Genomic DNA, 23,270 nt, shown 5'->3' on the forward strand with positions numbered 1-23,270 from the left:
AAATATGAGTTGGAATAGATACATCGAGATCATTGCCAAGACTGCTGCAAAGAAGGTGGGCTCTCTGTACCATGCTAGAAAGTTACGTCTGCACGTATCCTTGTACCTCTACAAAGCCAGCATTCACCCATGTATGACGTACTGCTGTCACATTTGGACCGGTGCCTCTGCTACTAGTCTCTCGCTCCTGGACACAGTCCAAAAGAGAATCGCCAACCTGATAGGTCCTGAACTGTCATCTAAGCTTCAACCTCTGTCCCATCGACGAAATGTTGCATCCCTCTGCCTGTTTTACAAGTATTTTAATGGTGGATGCTCAGACGAACTACAAGCCTTTGTATCGACGTGAATACCCCCGACAAACTTGACATGCAACCAAGTCCCACCCCTACACAGTTGAGATCCCTAGATGTAAGGAAGCCTTATACTCTAATAGCTTCTTCTCCAGAACTGCTAGACTTTGGAATTCTCTACCGGTTTCCTGCTTCCCCGACTGTACTGACATGCAGAAGTTCAAGTGTAATGTGAACAGACATGTTGCTGCTAAACTCCCATCAAAGTACCCCTGCAACTTATGTCCCTGATAGTAGTCCCCTAAATCAAAGTGGCAATGTGCCTTGTTTGGGGGGAAAATGTCATAAAAAAAAAAAATTCACAGAAACACTTTAACTTAAGGATGTTGGAAACCTTAACGTAAGTACCCGATATCTTTCTAGAAAGAATTCTTAATAGAAATATTTTGGGGAAATGAATGCCAACAAAAATCATCATCATCATCATCATCATGATTGATGCTCAACAAACAAACAAACAAACAAGCAGCAGGAAAGTGACAGTGACTTTGATATGACAAGGGCGAGTTTGAAATGAATGTTTCTGTGTAAAGCACAATTTCACAATGATACTTAACTTTTTCATTTTAAACTTAAATTCAAGCCATTATCACCGAACAAACAGTAATGGCAGGCGTATAAAATCAATAGCAAGTTCTTTGATATGACAGGGGCACGTTCGAAACGAATGTTTCTGTTTAGAGCACAACCGAAGCATGATACTTGACTTTTACATTTTGAATTTTAATTCAAGCCATTATATCTTAAAAATAATTTTATAAAATCAACCGTAGGAGATCTCCCTCTTAGTATATATATATATATATATATATATATATATATATATATATATATATATATATATATATATATATATATATATATATATATATGTCGGTGCTTATGTACTTATGTTACAGTGCTACTTTTTAAATAGAATTTTCAAGTTTAATTAAAGTTTCACGATATCATTTTTTTTTATTAAATTGTTAGATGGAAATACAGAATAGTTACAATTACAAAACATCTTTCTCTCCCCATGTTATGAATGGCTTTCCAAGTAATAACGTTATCATTTCAGCGTGATAGCATAAATGCAAAATTACTATGTATTCTTATATATCATACCCTATATATTCTTAGGCAATAGGACAATCAAGGTTGTCATTGACGGACGTACATCCAAGCATCATAACATTAATGAGGGAGTGCCTTAATATATTTGCTCATGATGCAGCACCCTATAACATGCACGATGGAAGAACATTCACGGGCAATATGAGCTGGAAGGAATGCATTGAAGACATTGCGAAGGCTGGGCAAAGAACGTGGGTTCCCTCTATAGAGCTAAAAGGCTACTCACACCTGAGAGTATCCTGTGCCATGCATCGAGTATTGTTGCTACATCTGTACTGGTGCATCTACCACTAGCTTCTTCCTCTTGGATAGGGTTCAAAAAAGTTTTCAATCTAATAAGTCTCACTTTATCAACTAAGCTCCAAACCCTGTCCCATCGACGTACCTATCCCCGCCAACTCTTCTTAGCAACAAAATCTCACCCCTTCACTGTTGAGGTCCCTAAATGCAAGAACGCTTTCTACACTAATAGTTTCTTCCTTCAAACAGCTAGACATTGGAATTCCCTTCCTGCTACCTGCTTCCTTGACTCTACTCATATGCAGAAGTTTAAATGTAACGTAAACAAACATCTTGTTAATCATTCCTAGGCATGGTCCCAAATAATAGCCAAGTGGCGATATGACTTGTTAGGAGTGAACGTGAGTAAAAAAATATATATTTTTTTTAAAAGGTTTTAGCCATACACATAAAATCAGTCATAGACAGAGGTTTCATTTAATAAAGAGTAACAATTTGCAAAGTGTTTATAAGTAAAAGAAAAACATAGGAAGAAAGTGCCAATTTCAAAGGAAACTTTGTACTTTGAAGTGAAAATAATTTGTATGGCACATTGAAATACATAAGTAATTCGGAAATGTAAAGAAATACTTTGAAAAACCAAAATGAAACGGAAATATTTTGAATTTTAAAGTCAGGCAAAGTTTGTTTATCGTTTTTGTATATCTTCAAGCATTGAATTCTCTCTCTCTCTCTCTCTCTCTCTCTCTCTCTCTCTCTCTCCCTCTCTCTCTCTCTCTTTATCTCTCACTCTCTTTATTTTTTTTCTCTCTCTATTTCTTTTTTTTTCTTTATCTCTCACTCTCTTACTCATTTTATATCCTATGCAAACAGAAATTTTCTGAGGTACCTCTTTGACAAAAAAAAAAAAAAACCCTTAAAGACAGTTAAAGAAATAAATGAATGATAAATCACTAAAAGGTCTTTTACCCTTCTTTTTAATTTTGTACCAAACTCAGAGAAACTAACATGACTTCATGGAAATTTAAAGATTGCTTTTTTTCATTGGAATTACTATTTTTTGTCATGCAATATAAGAAATTTATATAATATAAATAATATAAATCTTACCTGTATGTATGTATGTATGTATGTATATATGTATGTATGTATGTATGTATGTATGTATGTATGTATGTATGTATGTCTCACAAAAACTTTCGACAGAGTCGACGGATTTTCACGAGACGATATTATTTTGAAGCTCGACCCCTCACACAACAAATATCGAAAAATTGGCTGAAAACATTAATTCATTCACCCTCAACTGGGTACTGTTCTACAAGGAGGGGTTGCCTTTTCTGCCAATATTTTCGAAAGTCATCGCCTGTTTTCGATCGTCTAGCCTTAATTTAAACCTACGTCACTTCCGGTTTGGCAATGGGCGCAACAGCTAACGCGTCACGTTTTTTTTCACTGTCTTTTTCTTCCTCTGCGGTACGGGTTCGAGCCTGCCTACTACCACTGTTTTTTTGCACTTGCAATTTTCCTGTTCTTTTTTTTTTTTGCTTAACCAACACCCTTACACACACCTCCACTTTCTTTTTCACCTTCGCGTCACGTGTTCAAGCCTGCTTGCCTACTACAACTTTTTATTTTTTGCTCAACACATACCTACAAACACCCGGGCAACGCCAGGCACTCAGACTAGTTTGATAGTAAAAATACAAGTGAAATATTCGTTTGAACTTTGGATTGAACAAGGTTATTTGCATAAATCTTGTTCCTGATATCTGTTGATGCATATGATTACCCCTGCAACACTGATATATTTTTCAAAATTACAATCTTGTTCCAGTTAAAATGAATGGCCCTCTTCCTGAAGAGTTGAGTTTAAACTTTGGGTGTCATTCGTGCAGAAAAACAAGTTTTCTTTATTATTAAAAACTAGACTTGCTAATCAGTTAAAAAAACAGCAAAAGCTATAGCCGTTAAGTTAAAATGAATGCTTAAGATGAAATTGATGCTTGAATATGGTTAAATTTGTGTTAATTTTTGCACGTCCATCAAAATTTCAGTAAGATTAGCTGAGTAGTTTCCACGAAAACTTCCAGAGTAAATGTGCTATTGTGGTGACTAATCCCTATTAATCCTTATTAATCTCTAACTGTGCATTGAACAGATACCATGATATCTGGTTCGTTGCACCTCATCATAACAAAAGTCCATATAAAATTCCCGTCAGATCGACCCAGTAGTTTCCTAGGAACAGGCAGATTAAGAGAAATAATATATTGAAACGCATAAAAGTTCATAATGATTATCCATATGTCGTGACCTGCTTGTTCTTGCATCTTTCATGGCCCTTTCGTGATCCTTTCTGTCTTGTCACCCTGAAATCAAGGTTCTTTATTTATGCTTGCAAAAGAGCTAAGTAAAGACAAAGCTGATGCAAGACAGAGAAGCTTTATTTGACTATAAAAAGAACATGTAAGTCCTCTTTTATTATTATTATTATTATTAGTAGTAGTAGTAGTAGTAGTAGTAGTAGTAGTAGTATTAGTAGTAGTTGTAGTAGTAGTATGAGGAGGAGTTATAGTAGCATAAGTTTCTTTAGGGACTACTGAACCAATATGGCTGAAATTTTGTATGGGTTATGTAGTAGTTGTAGCAGCAGTGATATTTGTTATAGCAGTAGTAATTATGTCCTCTAATTGCACACCTGACATGCTATGTTTAATAAGATCATGTCAAATACTTTAGGAATCTATAACTTTTATTATTATTCAAGTGCAGGCGTTTACACCAAAGCTAGTGAACATAGTCAAAGAGTCAATTGGATGGAAAGTACCTAGTGTAGGATGTTTGCTGGGCAAAACAGAACTAACTTATGGAGTACGGTGATGTTGTATTTGATTCCCACGGAATTCAACTGTTTCTCAAGATTATCTCGAATTGAGCCTGGAATCTGGAATGGCTCCAATGACGATTGGCACGATGGAACAAACAACCTAACAATCTCTACCCTCGGTTTCTAATAGTTCTGTAGTTTCTCATTCTGTTTGCCTGTTAAGTTGATGTCGTTTCGGCAAGCCACTTCAATAATTTTGCATTCGTTGGTCTTTTTGTTTGGTTCCCTGTAAGTTATCTCTCGATCACACTAAATTATGAAATCCCATAAAATCTTAACGTCCTCATTTTCCACTACCTCTGCTGGGTGATGTTGGAACCACTTTTCTGTCACTTGGATTCCAAACTTTTGGCACGAACTCCAGTGCAGATTTGCACAGTAGCAGATACATCATTTTACTCCACTCTGAAACACACGGCATCTCAAGCATTATTAATGTTGAATTGCGTTGATTAATTTCAAAGCCTATAAGCAACTAATATAAAAACAAAGAGGGCGGGTGAAAAAGAGAGAGAAAGCAACCTAATGGAAATGATGTTCAATTCACAATATAGATGCATGTATCTATTTGTTTATGTATCTGTCCATATTAACCATTTTGAAGAGCGTGTCCCATACCAAACATTCTACGCTCTTTTCCTAAGGTATTTTTCCTATGACCCGAAAGTTTCCATTCAAATATGACATTTCTTTGCTTAGCGTCCATCTTCTACGATTCCTGTCGCATGAAGTATTTCAGGCATTTCTTTGTCTATGATTTTTAAAGATTTTTTCTATCCCTCTCCTATCTTTTTGTCCCCAATTCTTCCCTTCTCCATATCTTTTATTACATGATAGAATGCAGGATATTTTGCTTTTCCCAGAGTGACACCAATCTCCTCTTTTTCTCCTGGTGAAAGAACATTCCAGAAATGAAACTGTTCGCTGCTCATTTGACCAGAAATAAGGGAGCAAAAACAAGCTCACCATGAAATAAAACGCCCTCAAATAATTACTTTTCTTTTTCCCTTTTAAAAATGCCCGGAAAAAAGAGAGTATCTGACTGGTTGTTGTATCCTCTATCTTGATCTAACATACAAAATTATCTTGTCGGGCCCAAATAGCAATTAGGTTAACAAATCAAACTTTGCTTCTGACTAATTTTTATTTAATTTGAAAATTACAGAAAACCAAAGAATCTATATATTCTCTTAATCTCTCCGTCTGTCCATTCTATTCTTTCTTAGGGACTACTGAACCAATATGGCTGAAATCTTGTATGGGTTATTGGTATGATAAAATGCAGCGAACTAAGTATTATGGTATCTGTTCGATCTGCAGTTAGAAATTAATAGGGATTACTCACCACAACACCACTTTTACTCAAAACGTTTTCTTAAAAACTTCTAGGTTAATCTGACTAAAATTTAGTATGCCCCTTTGTTATGATAAAGTGAAACGAACTAAGTATTATGATATCTATTCAATACAGAGTTATGGATTAATAGGAATTAATAGAGTTTAATAGTGATTAATCACCACAATACTACTGTTACTTTGGAAGTTTTCTCTGAAACTATTAGGTCGATCTGGCTGAAATTTTGTATGTATCTTTTTTATGATACGGTACAATGACCTAAATATTACGGTATCTGTTCGATGCACAGTTGGGGATTAATATGGCATTTAACCATATTCAACCATCAATTAGGCATAAAGAATGCATTCCAAGTTAAGCTGCAATAACTTTTGCATGTTTTAATATCTAAAAGTCTAGTCGTAGGTGGGCTCTCTCTACCGTGCTAGACAACTACTAACACCTGAAAGTATCCTGTACCTCTATACGGCCACCATTCGCCCATGTATGGAGTATTGCTGCCACATTTGGGCTGGTGCATCTGCTACTAGTCTCTCGCTCCTTGACAAGGTTCAAAAGAGAGTTGCAAACCTGATAGGCCCTGAACTGGCATCTAAGCTTCAGCCTCTGCCCCATCGACGAAATGTTGCATCCCTCTGCCTTTTCTACAAGTATTTTAGTGGTGAATGCTCTGACGAACTGCAATCACTTGTGTCCCCACGACGTGAGCACCCTCGACAAACCCGACAGGCTGCTAAGTCCCACCCCCACACTGTAGAGATCCCTAGATGTAAAAGATCTTTCTACTCCAATAGTTTCTTCCCCAGAACCGCTAGACTTTGGAATTCCATTCCAGGTCCCTGCTTCCCCAACAGTACTGACGTGCAGAAGTTCAAGTGTAACGTGAACCGACACTTTGCTGCCCAAATCCCTACATAGTACCCCAGTAGTTGTTGCCCCTGATAGTAGCCCCCTACACCAAAGTGGCACTTTGCCTTGTTTGGGGTGAAGATGTAATTAAAAATTTTTTTTTTTTTAAATGACCCATTAAAGAATCATTATCTTCTAAGACTTTTTGAAAGAAGGTTTATTTTTTGATTTTTATTTCTTTATGTTTGTTTGTAATATTAACTTCGATGTTATTCATGGTTTCTGTAAAGTTTGAAATCGATGTGCGTTCGCACTGCTGGCAGTTATTACCGCAACAAAATCAAAACAAAACCCCCCAAAAATGTCTCCTTTGAAAAATTCGTCTTAAACAGAAAATCCCAGAATAAAAAAAAGGGATTTAATCATTTAATAAAAAATTATATAACCTTATTTCGTTTTCTAAAATTGTCAAATTATTATTTAATTTTTTTTTTTTTTTAATATGTAACTAATCTTTTCTATTTAATTTTTATTTGTTTACCTTGTATCGTGATATCGGTAACACATAAGACACACATTGAAAATCTATTTTAAAAAAATTATTTAATCCAGACAGGCCACTGACAATAGGAACTGTTTTTAAATTATCATCTAAAAATTAAAATTAACAAGCGTATGTCTCATTTGAAATTATAAAAGATAATAGGAGTTGTCTCCCTTAAGCTTAAAACCATGTAAATATATTAAAGGGAAAAGATTAAAATGAGTTTATTTACATCCGGGCAACACCGAGTAGATATGGCTGGTTATTTATGTATTTATTCTGCTTTGCTAGTGCGCGTTTAGTTATTTTTCATAAGCGATGGTCTGAAGATGAGGATTATAAGAGCTGCCCAAGATCTAAGCTTGATGCCCAATTCTTTTAAGAAAATGACTAATCTCAGCGATGACAACAAGTCCAGGTTCTGCCATACAGAAGTACAGAGTGTGAGCCACCTGATATGCAGCTCTAAGGTTCTGCTGGGAGACGGCTACTATACTATCTGACAAAATGTGACGTGTAAATATATCAACTGGACGATCTGTAAAAAACTGAATATCGAATGTAGCAGCAAGTAATGGAAACCTATACCAAAAATGACAGTTGGGAATAAGTTATGCACCATCCATTATAACTATGCAATTCCATCCATTATAACTATGCAATTCCATCCATTATAACTATGCAATTCCATCCATTATAACTATGCAATTCCTACATCTAGTAACTAGAAAATTGGGTTATTAAACTTGACGTGATGATATGAGATAAGAATGAGAAAGAAGCAACCTTAGTAGAAGTTAGTGTCACCAATGATGCCAGGTTAAACAGAGTGAATGTGGAAAAGATAACGAAATACCAAAATCTTACGTCATACATGAAAAGAAACTGAACTCATAAGATAAGATCCCAATCATTGCGATAATTATAGGAGCAACCAGACTTATGTAAAAGATTTTCAAAAAGTACCTGGCAAATATACCCGGTGACATAAATGCAAGATAGATACAAACAATTGCACTTGATGGAACGGTTAGAATCTTAACCCGATTAACGCCCATGGTAATTTTTTAAGAACCACAGATAAAATGTTTAATATTTAGTTTTTTCGGAAATATTTTTAATTAACACTAAAATCTACATGTATATTAAATATAGGTAGAATTCATTTTGGAACAATTTCATCTAATATTTTGAAGCAAATATAAACATAATTACCAAACCAATTAACTAAAAAAAAAAAATGAGCGTTAATGGGTTAAGAAGATCTCTTGATTGTAATATCTGAGGTAGCAGGTAAATGTCTGGCATCTGGTTAGATTTTAATTGCTCCATTTCTAGTTAGAACAAATTAATAAGAAAATTTATATAAAAAAAGGCTAATATATATATATATATATATATATATATATATATATATATATATATATATATATATATATATATATATATACTAGCATTTCAGCCCGGCGTTGCTCGGGTGTTTGGATGTGTATGTTGAGCAAAAAAAAAGAAGTGGTAGTAGGAAGGCAGGCTCGAACCCATACCGCAAAGGAGGAAAAGAACGGGGTAAAACCTAACGTTTATGCTGTTACGACCACCGCCAAACCGGAAGCGACATTTTTTTTAAAATTAAGGCTAGACAATCTAAAGGAGAGGATAACTTTAAAAAATATCGGCGAAAAAAGTGCCCCCCCCCGTAGAAAAGTGCCTAGTTGAAGGGGGAGGTATTAATGTTTTTAGCCAATTTTTCGATATTTGTCGTATGAAAGATCGAACTTTAAAACGATACTGATCTTGGTAAAATCCGTCGCCTCTATTGAAAGTTTAAGGCAGACATGTAAACAGACATACATACATACATTTATATATTGGTAACCAAAACTTTTCGACCCAAACGGATGAAAAAGCTTACTCTATCTCTGAATACCCTTTATGTAAAATTTCAAATATTTAGACCAGAAATTGTCTGAGTAATTTGGAAGAGATCAATTTTTTTTTAATTTTGACCATTATTATGACCCCTTAGAATTTATTGTTTTGGGCTCAAATCAAGTTATTAAGTTAGATCCATGTCCAAGGAACCTATATCTAAAATTTCAAGTGCGTAGACCCAAAATTGTCGGAGGAGTTTGGTAGAGTTCTCAAAGGTCAAATCGTTGAACTTTGACCCCTTAATCGCTAATTTCTGGCCAAAGACCGATCACATCGATTTTCCCAAATCTCAGTAACCTATATATCAAATTTCGAGTCTGTAGATTAAAAATTGACAAAGTTATGTCGTAGGGAAATGTACACAGACACACGGACACACGGACACACAGATACACAGACACTTTCACTTTTATATATATATATATATATATATATATATATATATATATATATATATATATATATATAGATAGATAGTTGAAGATTTTTCGTGGTACAGCATTTTATATATGCCTTAAAAATGACTACCGTCATGTCGAGTCAGTGGTAACTAATACATGAAAATCAGGGCAAAGGAAGGGAGAAGTAATAAATTAATTTTGAATGACTCTTTTCTTTTGATGTTCCCGACTCATTTTCAAAAGAAAATGAGTCGGTCAAAATGTACATCGAATGTCATCTTCTTATTCGAATAGTTTTTGCTATTAAATAACATAATATTTTTTTGATTACTCCTCCCTTCTATTCTCCACGTTTTTTTTTTATATTATATTATATATATACTAGCCCGGGTGCCTGGCGTTGCCCGGGTGTTTGGAGATGTGTGTTGAGCAAATAAAAAAATGTGGTAGTAGGCAGGCTCGAACCTGTACCATGAAGAACGTGAAAAAAATTACGTCATACATACATACATTTAAACAGACAGGTGAGATTTATATTATAGACTTGCTTGGGTGTCTGGCGTTTTCCAGGTGTTTGGACGTGTGTATTGAGCAAAAAAAAAAAAAAAAAGTGGTAGTAGGCAGGCAGGATCGAACCTATACCGGGAAGGAGAAAAAGAACGGGGAAAAAACAAAAAAAAACTTCACTTTTTGCCATTGCGTCCATCGCCAAACCGAAAGTGGCGAAGGTTTAAATTAAGGCTAGTCAATCGAACAGAAGGAATGACTTTAAAAAATATCGGCGATAAAAGCGACCCCTCCCTGTAGAAAATGTCCCAGTTGAGTGTGAAGGAATTAATGTTTTTAGTCAATTTTTCGATATCTGTCGTCTGAAGGGTCGAGTTTCAAAGCGATACCAATGTCGTGAAAATCCATCACCTCTGTCGATAGTTTTAAGCATACATACATACATACATACATACATACATATATACATACATTTAAACAGACAGGTGAGATTTATATTCTAGATTATGTAATCTCCTAACCTTATAAGGCTCAATAGAAACTATTAATTATAGACTTTTAAAATAAATATACACGTCTTCGAATCAAATGCATGTACAAACCAGTCCTATACAAAATAGAATCTATTAAATATCTGTAGAGATTAAGAAATTAAAGCAGAAACACATTTACTAAAATATCTGAATTTGCATTAAATAAAAAAAGGGCTGATATGCTGTAAAACAAAACTCTTCCTTTATTCGCGGAAAATCCAAACATTAGAAAAAAGGTTGATATTATGTGTTGAATTCAAGTATAAAAACGTAAAACTTTTATCAAATCAACTTCTAAGTTTTTATTTGTTGTCGAGTAACATTTTCTGAATCAATAAATGCCGAGGGTAAAAAATAGCCGTTACAAACGTTGTTTACGGCACCCTTAAGATGCTGTTTCTAAATTTCTTAGATCAGGATTAATAATTTGTATCATGTAGGTTTTTTTCCGACTACTTTTCTCATCTAGACTGTTATTTTCACTAGGTTTCGACCGATGTAAGCTCCGACCTTCTTCAGGGGTATCTTGTCGAACTCAGGATTTTTCTATCGAACTCGGGAACCTGCACGGAAATTTGAATGGAACCCCGCATTTAATTCACGAATGTAGCGTTCTCTGGTTTCATCAACCAGGACCCAATAAAGTACTATGTAAACTTCAATGGTAAGTGACACTCTTCTGGAAACCGAAGGTTCAATTCTCAGTGCATCTAATACCCGGAATACAATTGTGAATTACTGAAGACTTTTACCTGGTCATGGCTAATGGAACGATGCAGTGCTATTTCCGTGAATTAAATAAAAAGTCTGTTCGAAATTCCATACAGATTTTTGAGTTCAACAGAAAGATTCCCGAGTTCATCAGAAAGATTCTTGAATTTGACTAAAGACATTTGGAAAAGGTCAGAGGTTACATAAGCTGAAATTTTATAAAAGTAATACTAAAGATGAGAACAGTAGTCCAAATAATGCGTAAAATACTGTTTTTACCCCCCCCCCCCCCCAACACTGTTTTGAACGGATGTTTGTGGTTAGCTACAAAAACGACTTATTTTTTTGGAGTGAAAAAAAAAATAGTGAAAGACAAGCAAGAAACAAGCATGACTAATGTTAATCTATGCAATTTCCCATTGTTTGTTGGGTAAATACCAAACTTGGAACTGTCATGTCATGATTAATTTTTATTTTCCAAGTTTTGTTTTGCCAGTTGATAAATTGTCTGCGAGGAAAGAAAAACGGCAAAATAAAAATCCAATAGAATTAAATTTAAGAAAGCATTGAAAGCAATCCAGAATTGAACAAAGGAAAACTGTTTGTCTTGGAGTCTTTCGAAAACAAGGCGTGCGGGACAGCCAGCGCTGATGACTGATATCAGTTCACGGCCCCTCATGTCAACAAGCATATGCTGAACATAACAACCGACAAAGAAAAGATTAGCGATTGAACTTCAATTCAATAGACTCGGTCTCCATTCATAATTCTAAAGCGCACACCATAAAAAAAAAGCGAAATTCTTGTTTAAATCGAATAAAAACCCATGATAGGTAGGGTGAAGAATCGTAGGGGCGGGTCACCAAATAGATTTTATTGAAGCAGAAAAAAACAATTATGAGAATCGTCATCTTTAGTTGAGTTCTTCCCCCCACCCCCACCCCCAAGAGAATTGTGTTGTTTTTATTGCACCCCAGATAAAGTGTTAGATCCATGACACTACTTTCATTAGAGGACCTTCACGTGGCCTCCCCCTGTGAGTACTGATTTTATCGGTGGACACAGATGCCAACCAAAGAGAATCATGCCAGTTAAAATATTGGAACTTCCTGGTTAATGTGTATGCATTAAGCATATCATATCTAATAGTTTTATAAATAAATTAGTAAGGTGACCCTGCGTTGCCAGGGATTGAATAAGGGATTTTACGCTATGTGCCTACTGGTATTACTTTATTATTGTTTTATTTTATAATAATTTTTGTAAATTTATAGCCTGTGCTCCCCACCCCCTTGAGGCACATTCATCATTTACCCAGGAGTTAACATATGTAAACTAGTCATTACATGTAAACACTTGGCACCCACATATTGTACACAGGCAGTTGCAAGGAAACAAAGACAAGGGAAGAATTCGACTCACTCTATTTTAAAATTTCTTTTCAATGCAACAACAGATATTTATTTAAAGGTACTTTCCAGAATAAGACCTTGTTTCTTGTTCAAAAGTCTTCTCATATTCCAATGTGCTTAACAAGACTCTGGCGTATCGAACACATGGTACTCTTTCTTTGTCTGGCCATGTTTAAGATGCATTTTTTCCTGTCACTCTTGGCCTACATGTGTAGCATGTCTCTTTCTCTGTCCTGCTCTAACTTTAAGGACCCACGTTTGTCTTTTTTTATAATATTTTCTTTCCTTTTCCTCGCCGTGACGTAACCTTGCACACGGCTCGGTATTTTCATATGTTGGCTCCTGCCGCTGCTGTCATACGCGCACCTGCGTTTTGTTTTTACATAGTTGAAGTTTTAAGGAGGTGGGGAGAGTTTACCACCATCTAGGAACATTTCCATTGTATTTTCTGAATAATTTTATCTATATTATTTTAATTTCGTCCAAATTGGATATATTGGAAGCTTTAAGATAGAAAACTGACTGTAATTTAGGCTTCAATGGTGTTTGATTTGGTTATTTTGTTTTAAGGCATATGAAGCCTTTTCGGGTTATTTAATGCTGAATCTGGTAATTTCGAAAAAAATTTTTATTTTTCAAATTATTTATATTTTTAAATACTATTATTGGTGCTTTATTTGGCTGTTCCGTGGTAGGTTATATTAAATCTTTCGGGTTTATTCATTTAGGTAAAATTCTTCATGCTTCAAGTTCTTTATCTAAAGATCTTTATATCTTCAAATATTCATTCAGTCGTTTAGTAATTTTGTAGAGAAAAAATGTGGTTTTTAGTTTTTGTTTTAAGTCTTGCATTATAATCCTCATCTTTAAATAATCGCTTATGAAAAATAACCAAACGAGCAATAGCAAAGCAGAATAAATACATAAATAATCAGCTATATCTATTCGAATTTTATGAAGAAAACGAAAGCAAAAACTATAACATCAATTTTTTAGTACATTTTAGGGCAGAAAACCAATATCTTCAGAAAGCCTGATCTGATTACACTACTATCAGCAAAGAGAAGAGCATCCAAGGAACCAAAATGTATTCTGATGTTTTTTTTAATTAAATTATTTTTTTAATATAATCTTTTTTTATGTAATTGCATCTTTTAGATTCCTTTTATTTTTTTACTGTTCGAAAAAGAGAAGAGATCTTTTCATCCTTGGATTTAAATTTTAAAAGTCACTCGTCCTTTTGCCGATTGGAAGTTACTTTTAAAAGCTTTTACACATTATAAATTTGGTTTGTTTGTAATTATTGCACAGATTTCTGATGCGGGCAGTTCAAAAACATAGTGATCGAATTAATGAGAGTAGAAAGAGAAATCCTGCGTCCCTTCTTTTGTCCTTTAGAACTCTCATTCCATGAACGATGTTTCTTACAAAAACGTAAGCATAACGGTTTTCTATATTGGAATCTATCCATCTCGGACTTATTGTTGACTGATTTTTTTTTTACCTTGAAATAGTATTTTTTTACCTCCTTACATCAATGACTTCTCTGGGGCGATTTTCATAAAGAAAAAAAATATCAGTTACGTTGAGACGACACACACACACACATGTAAACTTGTTTTATAATTTTATATATATATATATATATATATATATATATATATATATATATATATATATATATATATATATTGTGTGTGTATCACTTTATTGCAGGTAAATATTTTTTTTAATTTTGAAATTACTATGAAGCACAGAAAAGTAAAATTTGGTGTAACACTGGAAGAGCATAACAAGGTGCCTTATTTGCCTGATTTTTGTGGAATTCAAACAAATATTTTGAAATTTATGCTAATTTTTCTATTTTCTGGTAGTTTAAGTGTGTATCACTTTATTGCAGGTGTCTAAGAATGTATGTTTTCGGTAATAAAATAATATTCTAACTTCATATTCCTATTTATATGAAATAAAGAACATATCCAGTAACAATATTAACCAAAAACAAGAACGAATTTCACATATTGTTTAAGGAAATATTTATTCATCAACATAACTTCCATGCCTCAAAAGCACTTTGAATAGCCTCTTGTCAACTGATGATGTCAATCAGTGGATTTGAAATGATGTGATGCTATAGGAAACTTTCAAAACCTTATTCCAAAGTTCATTATTCGATGAAAATTGAACACTTTCTTCATAAACTTTCATCTTTATTATCGCCCAGAGCTGCTCAATTGGGTTTATATCTGGAGAACAAGGTGGGCATGTCATCAAATTGTTTCCACTAATGCCTAATGACTTAAGGTAGGAATCATAGCCTTGGCTGAGTGGGATGGTGCATTGTCGTGCATAAAAATCAATTTGATGACACGTCAATAGAAAGTCATCAAGCCATGGTGATAAATGCCCATTTAAAAATAAAATATAAGACTGGCTTGTCAGTTTGACACCTTTTGGCACTCAGAATGGTCCAATTAGTTCAACGTAGATTATTCCAGCCCAAAACATGATACTTTCACCTCCCTGTTGACAACGGAATCGATGAGGGGTAGGGAATCCAAGAGGACTCCAAATTTTAGGCCACCCATCTGGTCCATCAAGAGTTGCTCTAGTTTCATCAGTAAAAAGAACATTTTAAAAGTTGGTTTTCATGTATTTCTGAGTCCAAGCTAAACGTTTTTCTTATGAGTTTGGTTTAAAACAGGTCTTTCTATGGGCTTAATGCTTCTTGCAATTTCTTTAGCGTGTCTTTCTAGACAAGGAAGGTATTCCAGCCCTGTCAAGTATAGCAGCACTGTTACTGCCCAGCTGCTTAATAAATTGACGGTGAATTTTTCTAACATCTCGAGCAGAAACTGACTTTTTTGAGTTTTTGTCTTTTCTTGGTTTGATATTTGGATTTTCAATTAATAAAGACAATGTTCTTCATTCTCTTCCAAGCTCCTTGGCTACATCTACGAGAGATAAACCTTCTGCAAGGCCTGCAACAACACGTTCATATTCACTAGCTGTCAATCGACCCTTTCTAAGCATTTTGGAAGTGATGCGCACTTAAAATTAGCAGGAAATAGAAAAATTAGAATAACTTCCAAAATATTTGTTCAAATTCCACAAAAATCAGGGAAATACGGCACCTTGTTATGCTCTTCCGGTGTACCAAATTTCACGTCTCTGCGTTTCATAGCAATTTCAAAATTAAAAAAAAATATATATATATATATATAATGAAAAAAAAGGACATGCAGTAATGCAATACACAGGGTTTATTTATATATATATATATATATATATATATATATATATATATATATATATATATAAAGATCGAGATAATATTAAATTGAAAATTAAAATAGTTAAAAGTTCTTTATAGACTCATATAATTCTTGGTATTTTAGCCATGCCCAAAGTGGAGCATCTGTGCAGATATCACACTTCGTCCATTCTATCCTCAGTCAGTGAAGGAATGGCCCTTCTAAGCTGAAGTATATTTTTTGTCCTAATCTAGAGTGCCCTTTTTGTGGAGCTGGAATCTTCACAACATAAAAAGAAAACAATATTTTGTCTAACTTTGCCATCATAGAGAAGCAAATAAATAGAAACTCATACATGCATCAGAAACGCAAACAGTAAGATTCATTCAGACCTTGTTCCATCTAATTACAATTTATTCCAGTCAATTCAGCACTTTCGATGAAGGGTTGCGAAGAGGTCGAAGAAGCCTGTTGAGACAAATTTCTAAAAACCGACACTTTTACTGAATATGAAACTTGGCAGAAGTAGTGAACTGATATATAGGAAGTTTTCACAGAGAAAATTATTTGCAGTGGTTGTAGTAAACCGAGTTCTTGCTGTAAATGTTTTACATGGAAGAATCCAAGATGAGAGCTTGATTGAGAACTTTCTATGGAAATTATAATAGTAGAGACAGACTAGCAACATATTTCGGTCATGAAAAGGCCTTTAAGGAAGAGAAGACTAGATTCTCAAGTGGATATTTATTATGCTAAGGCAGGAGAGCGTACTCTGATTGGTACCTCTACAGATGTGTCAGCAATTTCCCATTTTAGGACATATCTGTAATACTTTCATTTGGATGGCTGAATATTTAGTCCTGTAGACACCCTTGATAATATAGCCAATTTTTAGTTATATTGTCATCTAAATCAGGCATGTCAAAATGTGACCTGTGAGCCACATGTAGCCCATTGCCAGCTTATCTGTGGCCTGCACAGATGATTTTAAGCAACTTTGAACAGGTGGGGGAGATAAAGGAAAATATCAAAATATCAAAAAGTACTTATAATTTCTTATATCTCTTTTCCTCGGGCCGTACATAATGCAATTTCCAAATTAATCACTTGTCATTTCTGATAAAACTCGGAACAGCACAGAAATTTCATCCTGATATATCAATGATAGTCGACAACAAGAGGTGTCAAGCCTCAGGACAAAACGTGGAAACTGAATACTCAATAATAAATGTCCATTGTGAATTATTGTAATTTATATGCATTGCATTTACTGGTCTTGCATTAAAATACAAATGAACTGTGTATGTTGGTTGTTAAATTGTTGCTATTCTGAAAGAACGCATTTATATTTCATGCAAGTTTCTTTCATTATATTCTTGTATTAAACTACCAGTATATACCAGTATGAAAACAAAACGATAAAAAATATTAAATTGTTTTCCATATACATATGTGTTTCAACCCTTTTCTGGAAATCATTAGTCATGCGATTCGAAAGCATCATCAGACTCAATTCATCAGTTCAATTTTAACAGAAAATGCTTAGGACGATATGGACACCAAACCAACCATTTTGAAAAAAGAGATTTAAGATCTATTTATATCTAAGTAAGAAGACACACATAGAAGGCTCTATCCATCTATCTATCTATCTATCTATCTATCTATCCATCCATCCATCTATCTATCTATCTATTCCTCTCATCTTTTATCAACTGGCTCTACTACCCCTCCCTCTGGATTACCTTTTGGTGTTCACACGTTTACTGTTCGGGAAAAGATGCATTCAATGTCAGGAGCTATATTTAAAGCACTGCTGGGGACCAGTGCTCTTGAATAGTATTGGAAGAGAGTGCATCAGGATTTAGTGGCAGGTCCTGCTTCAGATCCACTTGCGGCAATAGCTGAAATGGTTGGGGGGGGGAGCAGAGATCTGCTCTAAGAGGAGTTGGGCACTAAACCAGAGTTATCTCAACAACTATGATAACTCTCTGATCTAATGATTAGTTTGTAATGAATTTTTATGATGCCTCCATTCAGTCTCGAAAGACAAAGGATACCCCTGTAAGGGCAGTTGCACATGTAATTGTGAGGCAAGGATCACGCAATCCCTAACCACACCTCTCCTGAATCGATACTATTTGGGTCCAGTGGCAAGGAGAAGACCAGGACGACTGGAAACAATGCCTAGTTAAGCAGAGAGCACATACAGCACCTGGAAGTCCTAAATCGTCACCCATTTAGTACTGACTAGGCTCAACTTTGCTTAACTTTGGTGATCCAGTGGGAACTGGTGTGTCAACGTGATTATGCTGTATTATGAATTATCGCTTTATGATGGAGTTAGAATGGATATTAACCTTCCGTGTTGCAAGGATAATAAAAGAAAAACGGCCGATTAGGCCTTTTTCACTTGGAGCAAACTTTGGCCACATTGGGAATATGTCAGCTCACATCCGATGCTCGTGAATGAAGCATTTGTCATTTACAGTGTAGCTTCGGCATGGTATAGTGAGAAGGAATCATTCTTTTAGATGTAGTAAGGATGGTGATGTAGATTTCACTTCTCAATGGTGCTCATAGTGTTGAATCTGTTTCTGATCATTTTAGCATCAGCTTAAACTGAAGATCAGATACGATTGGGGAAAAAATTAGATCGTATGGTTTTACATAGAATACATGACATTAGTTTGTGTATTCACCAAGGAGATAGGTACAAGTGTATGTTTTCTGCTCTTGGGTTTTGCTGAACCCATCCCTCAAATTTACAAGACCTTTAGCTAGTGAAATAAATGAACCTTAATCATGTCTTTTGGTACCAAAGATCCTTCAGAGATGCTCTATCACGACACTTATTCCCCCCACCAGCCACCCCTAAAACCATTGTTTTATATATTAGAAGGCACCATCCATTCTCATATTCAATTTTTGACATCCTTCCTAGTTTCCATTCCCATTTAGAGATCGACCTGTTTGCTTACGCGATCTGCACTTAGCAGAGGGTTAGAAGGGCGTTACTAACCTTCATCATTATATTTTTTACAATATGTTTTCAATGTTGTATCGTTTCCCATCATGACTCATGTGCACTTTCTTTTCGTAAATAACATTTCACTGAAACCACTTGAGGATTTTTTAGTAGGATCAATCCATAGAGTGAATGTGGTACTTTTGTGATAATAACTAGTGTATGATAAGTCCAAACGCATATGGCAACATTACATGACCACAAAACCCTTTCGAGAAAAATAACAGAATTTTTGTGAAGTTTTAATGGTGTAAAATAAAATTCTTTGTCGATGGTTAAAACTTGTAATCCTGCAGAATAATGACTAGCTGTGACCAACGAAGTGAACTTCATGTAGACCAGACAATCCTAAGACAGGATATTTGTGATCTCTATGCAGAAGTCTGGTTCACTTTACAAGAAACAATGCAAGACACAATGGTCAGTATTTTCACTTTGGGGTGCTCCGTAAATCCTATTTTCAGAACTTCTCTAGTTTTCGAAATGATGTAACAAAAAAAATCGTAATAAAGTTACTAACCAGCAGAGAGTTAACATCGTTGATCGAGGGAAAAGTTTATCAGGCACGTGCACAGAGGTTTGATACGTATGGAAGTAAATCTGGACAATGTAAAACTCGTAATGATATGAGCATGCTTTGATGAGTGTGTAATATGACTCTTGAAGGCCGGCTTAGATATGATTATCTCAGGAGAAGATGAAATTCGTACAGTATAAGGAGATGTGTGCAGAACAGGAGGCTTTGGTGGTATGGCCATGTTGAAAGAATTGGTGAGAAGTTTGGATTGATAAATAGTCGAGGCAGGGTTAGGATCTTAGCAAAAGCAAAGCAAGGAAAACGAGAGAGAGGAAGGGATAAGGATGAATTAGGGAGAGATTGGTTAGTTTTGAAGCCGTCCAACACGTGTGAATGCATCAAAAAGACCTTAAACCGATGATGATGATGATGATGATGATGATGATGATGATGATGATGATGATGATTGAGGAATTTTTTAATAAATAATTTTAAAAAATATTTGTATTTTAATAAATTGCAAACCTCGACGACATAACTGAATAATTGAATCTTATCATCTGCTACAAAATATTTTAAGCTCATAAGTCATCGCTTGTCGACGTCAAAAGCTACTTTATTATAAGGAGTATTGAAATGGATTAATTGCCTGTAAAATAATGAAAAATATGATGAGAGGATTGAGGTACTTATGCATTTAACGAACCAGAAGTAACTCAGCGTTTGGCTCGGATTTCTCCAGAACATGACGTCGACAGCTCAGATTTAGCTGCTGCCTGACATAACATGACGATCAGTCAATCACAACGCCGCATGCTGAGTTTCAATTCGACGCGCGCGCACCGACAGCAGATGAAAATTCTAATACCAATAGGAAGAGAGAAAACAAAAGAAAGAAAAAATTCGATCGTTTCTTGCTTAAAATAAAAAAAAAAAACTGACGCTTCAAGCAACGCTGACATGAACTTGACCATCATATTTAACCAACTTCAGACCCCAGAGACTGTGATATAGTTTTGCCAGCACAGGAAATTGATGGCAGAGTCGATGTAGTGCTCAACCGGCGGCCAGGGTTGCATATTAGCCAAACGAGCAAGCCTTACGTACGGGTACAACTGGAGATGCAGCAACATAAAACGTTGCCATTAGGCAACTATTAGAACAGGGACATTCTTTGCCAAATCGCAGCTAATGATCGCCTGCATTCTGAAAATAATTTATCTCTGGGCGTTCGAGATGGCAACCCAAAAAAACCTCCAGCGCATGTGTGGGTTGCGCTCATGTCACACAATTGTTGATTGGAAGAATTTCCCGCGAGACATTTGCCGGGATTACTTTCTCAGGAATCCCTAGCAGATAGGGGGCACAGGCCATACGGTTGATATCGAGGAGTCGGTCTTCAACCACCAAAAACATAACGTCGGCAGACTTCTGACACCAGTCTGGGTCTCCGGTGAATACGATCCCGCCAATAAGGAGGGTTTCTTGGTGAGCGTATCAAATAGGAATGCTGAAACCCTCTTTCCACTAATAAAGTCTAAGGAAAATTCATCCTCTCGAGAAAAATGTTCCTTTCTGGCATGACAACAACAAAATAAAACCTACTCGCACGGATAAGGCAAAAAAACTAAATAAATAAATAAAAATTAAAAAAAAACAGTTATGTTTGTTTTTTACATAAATACTTGCAGAAAAGTACACAAAAAATATTTGTTTCACTTTTTCTAAACTATAAAAATACTTAAAACAAAAAGTTACCACCGCTTTGATTTATTATAACGACAATTCATGGCAAGAATGTTTTGACATTGTACTTGAGAATGACCATCTTGCAAGTTTCAGTAAAGGAGTCCTGTAGCAATATGCTCTACGGATGAGAATTTCTTGGAAAGGAAAAGATGTTCTTAAGAAATATTTAATATAATTTAAATGCATTTGTGTTTTAATAAATTGTGTTTAAATAAATTCCAGACTTTGGAAATATAATTAAATAATTGAATTTTAACAAATTAGTAAACATTGCGATATAATTCAATTTTGAAGACTCGGAAAACGATAGCTTCGTGTATCGTTGAAATAATGATCATTTATTTGTTTTGTTTTGTTTCTGTAATGTTATAGTTTAATACAGACATAAAGACTATGGCCGAAAGTGTCGAGTGTAAAATTTTATAATACTCACATATGTATAATATGCACATATGCATTATATTAAAAATGTGCATAGTATTCATATTTGCATAATACTCACATATGCATTGTATCCACATTTGCATAATACTCATGTATACACATTACTCAACGTGCATAATAATTACATACTCATAACACTCACATATGTATAATATACACATATGAGTTATATTAAAATATGCATAGTATTCATATTTGCATAATACACAGTTATGCAAAATATTAACAAATACATAATATAAACATATACATAATATTAACATATACACATTATTAACATATATATAATATTAACATATATATATAATATTAACATATATATAATATTAACATATACATAATATTAACATATATATAATATTAACATATACATAATATTAACATATATATAATAATAACATATACATAATATAAACATATACATAATATTAACATATATATAATATTAACATATACATAATATTAACATATACATAATATTAACATATATATAATACTAACATATACATAATATTAGCATATATATAATATTAACATATACATAATATTAACATATACATAATATTAACGTATATATAATATTAACATATGCATAATATTAACATATACATAATATTAACATATACATAATATTAACATATATATAATATTAACATATACATAATATTAACATATATATATAATACCAGCATATACATAATACTAACATATACATAATACTAACATATACATAATATTAACATATACATAATAATAACATATGCATAATACTCACGTATTCTTAATACTAACATATACATAATACTAACATATACAGAATACTAACATATACATAATATTAACATATACATAGTATTAACATATACAGAATGCTAACATATACATAATACTAACATATACATAACATTAACATATACATAATATTAATATATATATAATATTAACATATAAATAATACTAGCATATACATATTATAAACATATACTTAATATTAACATATACATAATATAACCATATACATAATACTCACATATTCTTATTACTAAAATATACATAATATTAACATATACATAATACTAACATTTATATACTACTAACATATAAATAATATTAACATATACATAATATTAACATATACCTAATACTCACATATCATTAATACTAACATATCATTAATACTAACATATAAATAATATTAACACATACATAATATTAACATATACATAATATTAACATATACATACTATTAACATATACATAATATTCACATATTCTTAATACTAACATGTACATAATATTAATATATACATAATAATAACATATACATAATACTAACATATACATAATATTTACACATACATAATACTCACATATGCATAATGCGCATATATGCATAATTTGCGTAATACTGACATTTGCATAATACAAATGCA

This window comes from Euprymna scolopes, chromosome 16, assembly GCF_053919585.1.
Source record: "Euprymna scolopes isolate OS-2025 chromosome 16, ASM5391958v1, whole genome shotgun sequence".
Lineage (NCBI taxonomy): Eukaryota > Metazoa > Mollusca > Cephalopoda > Sepiida > Sepiolidae > Euprymna > Euprymna scolopes.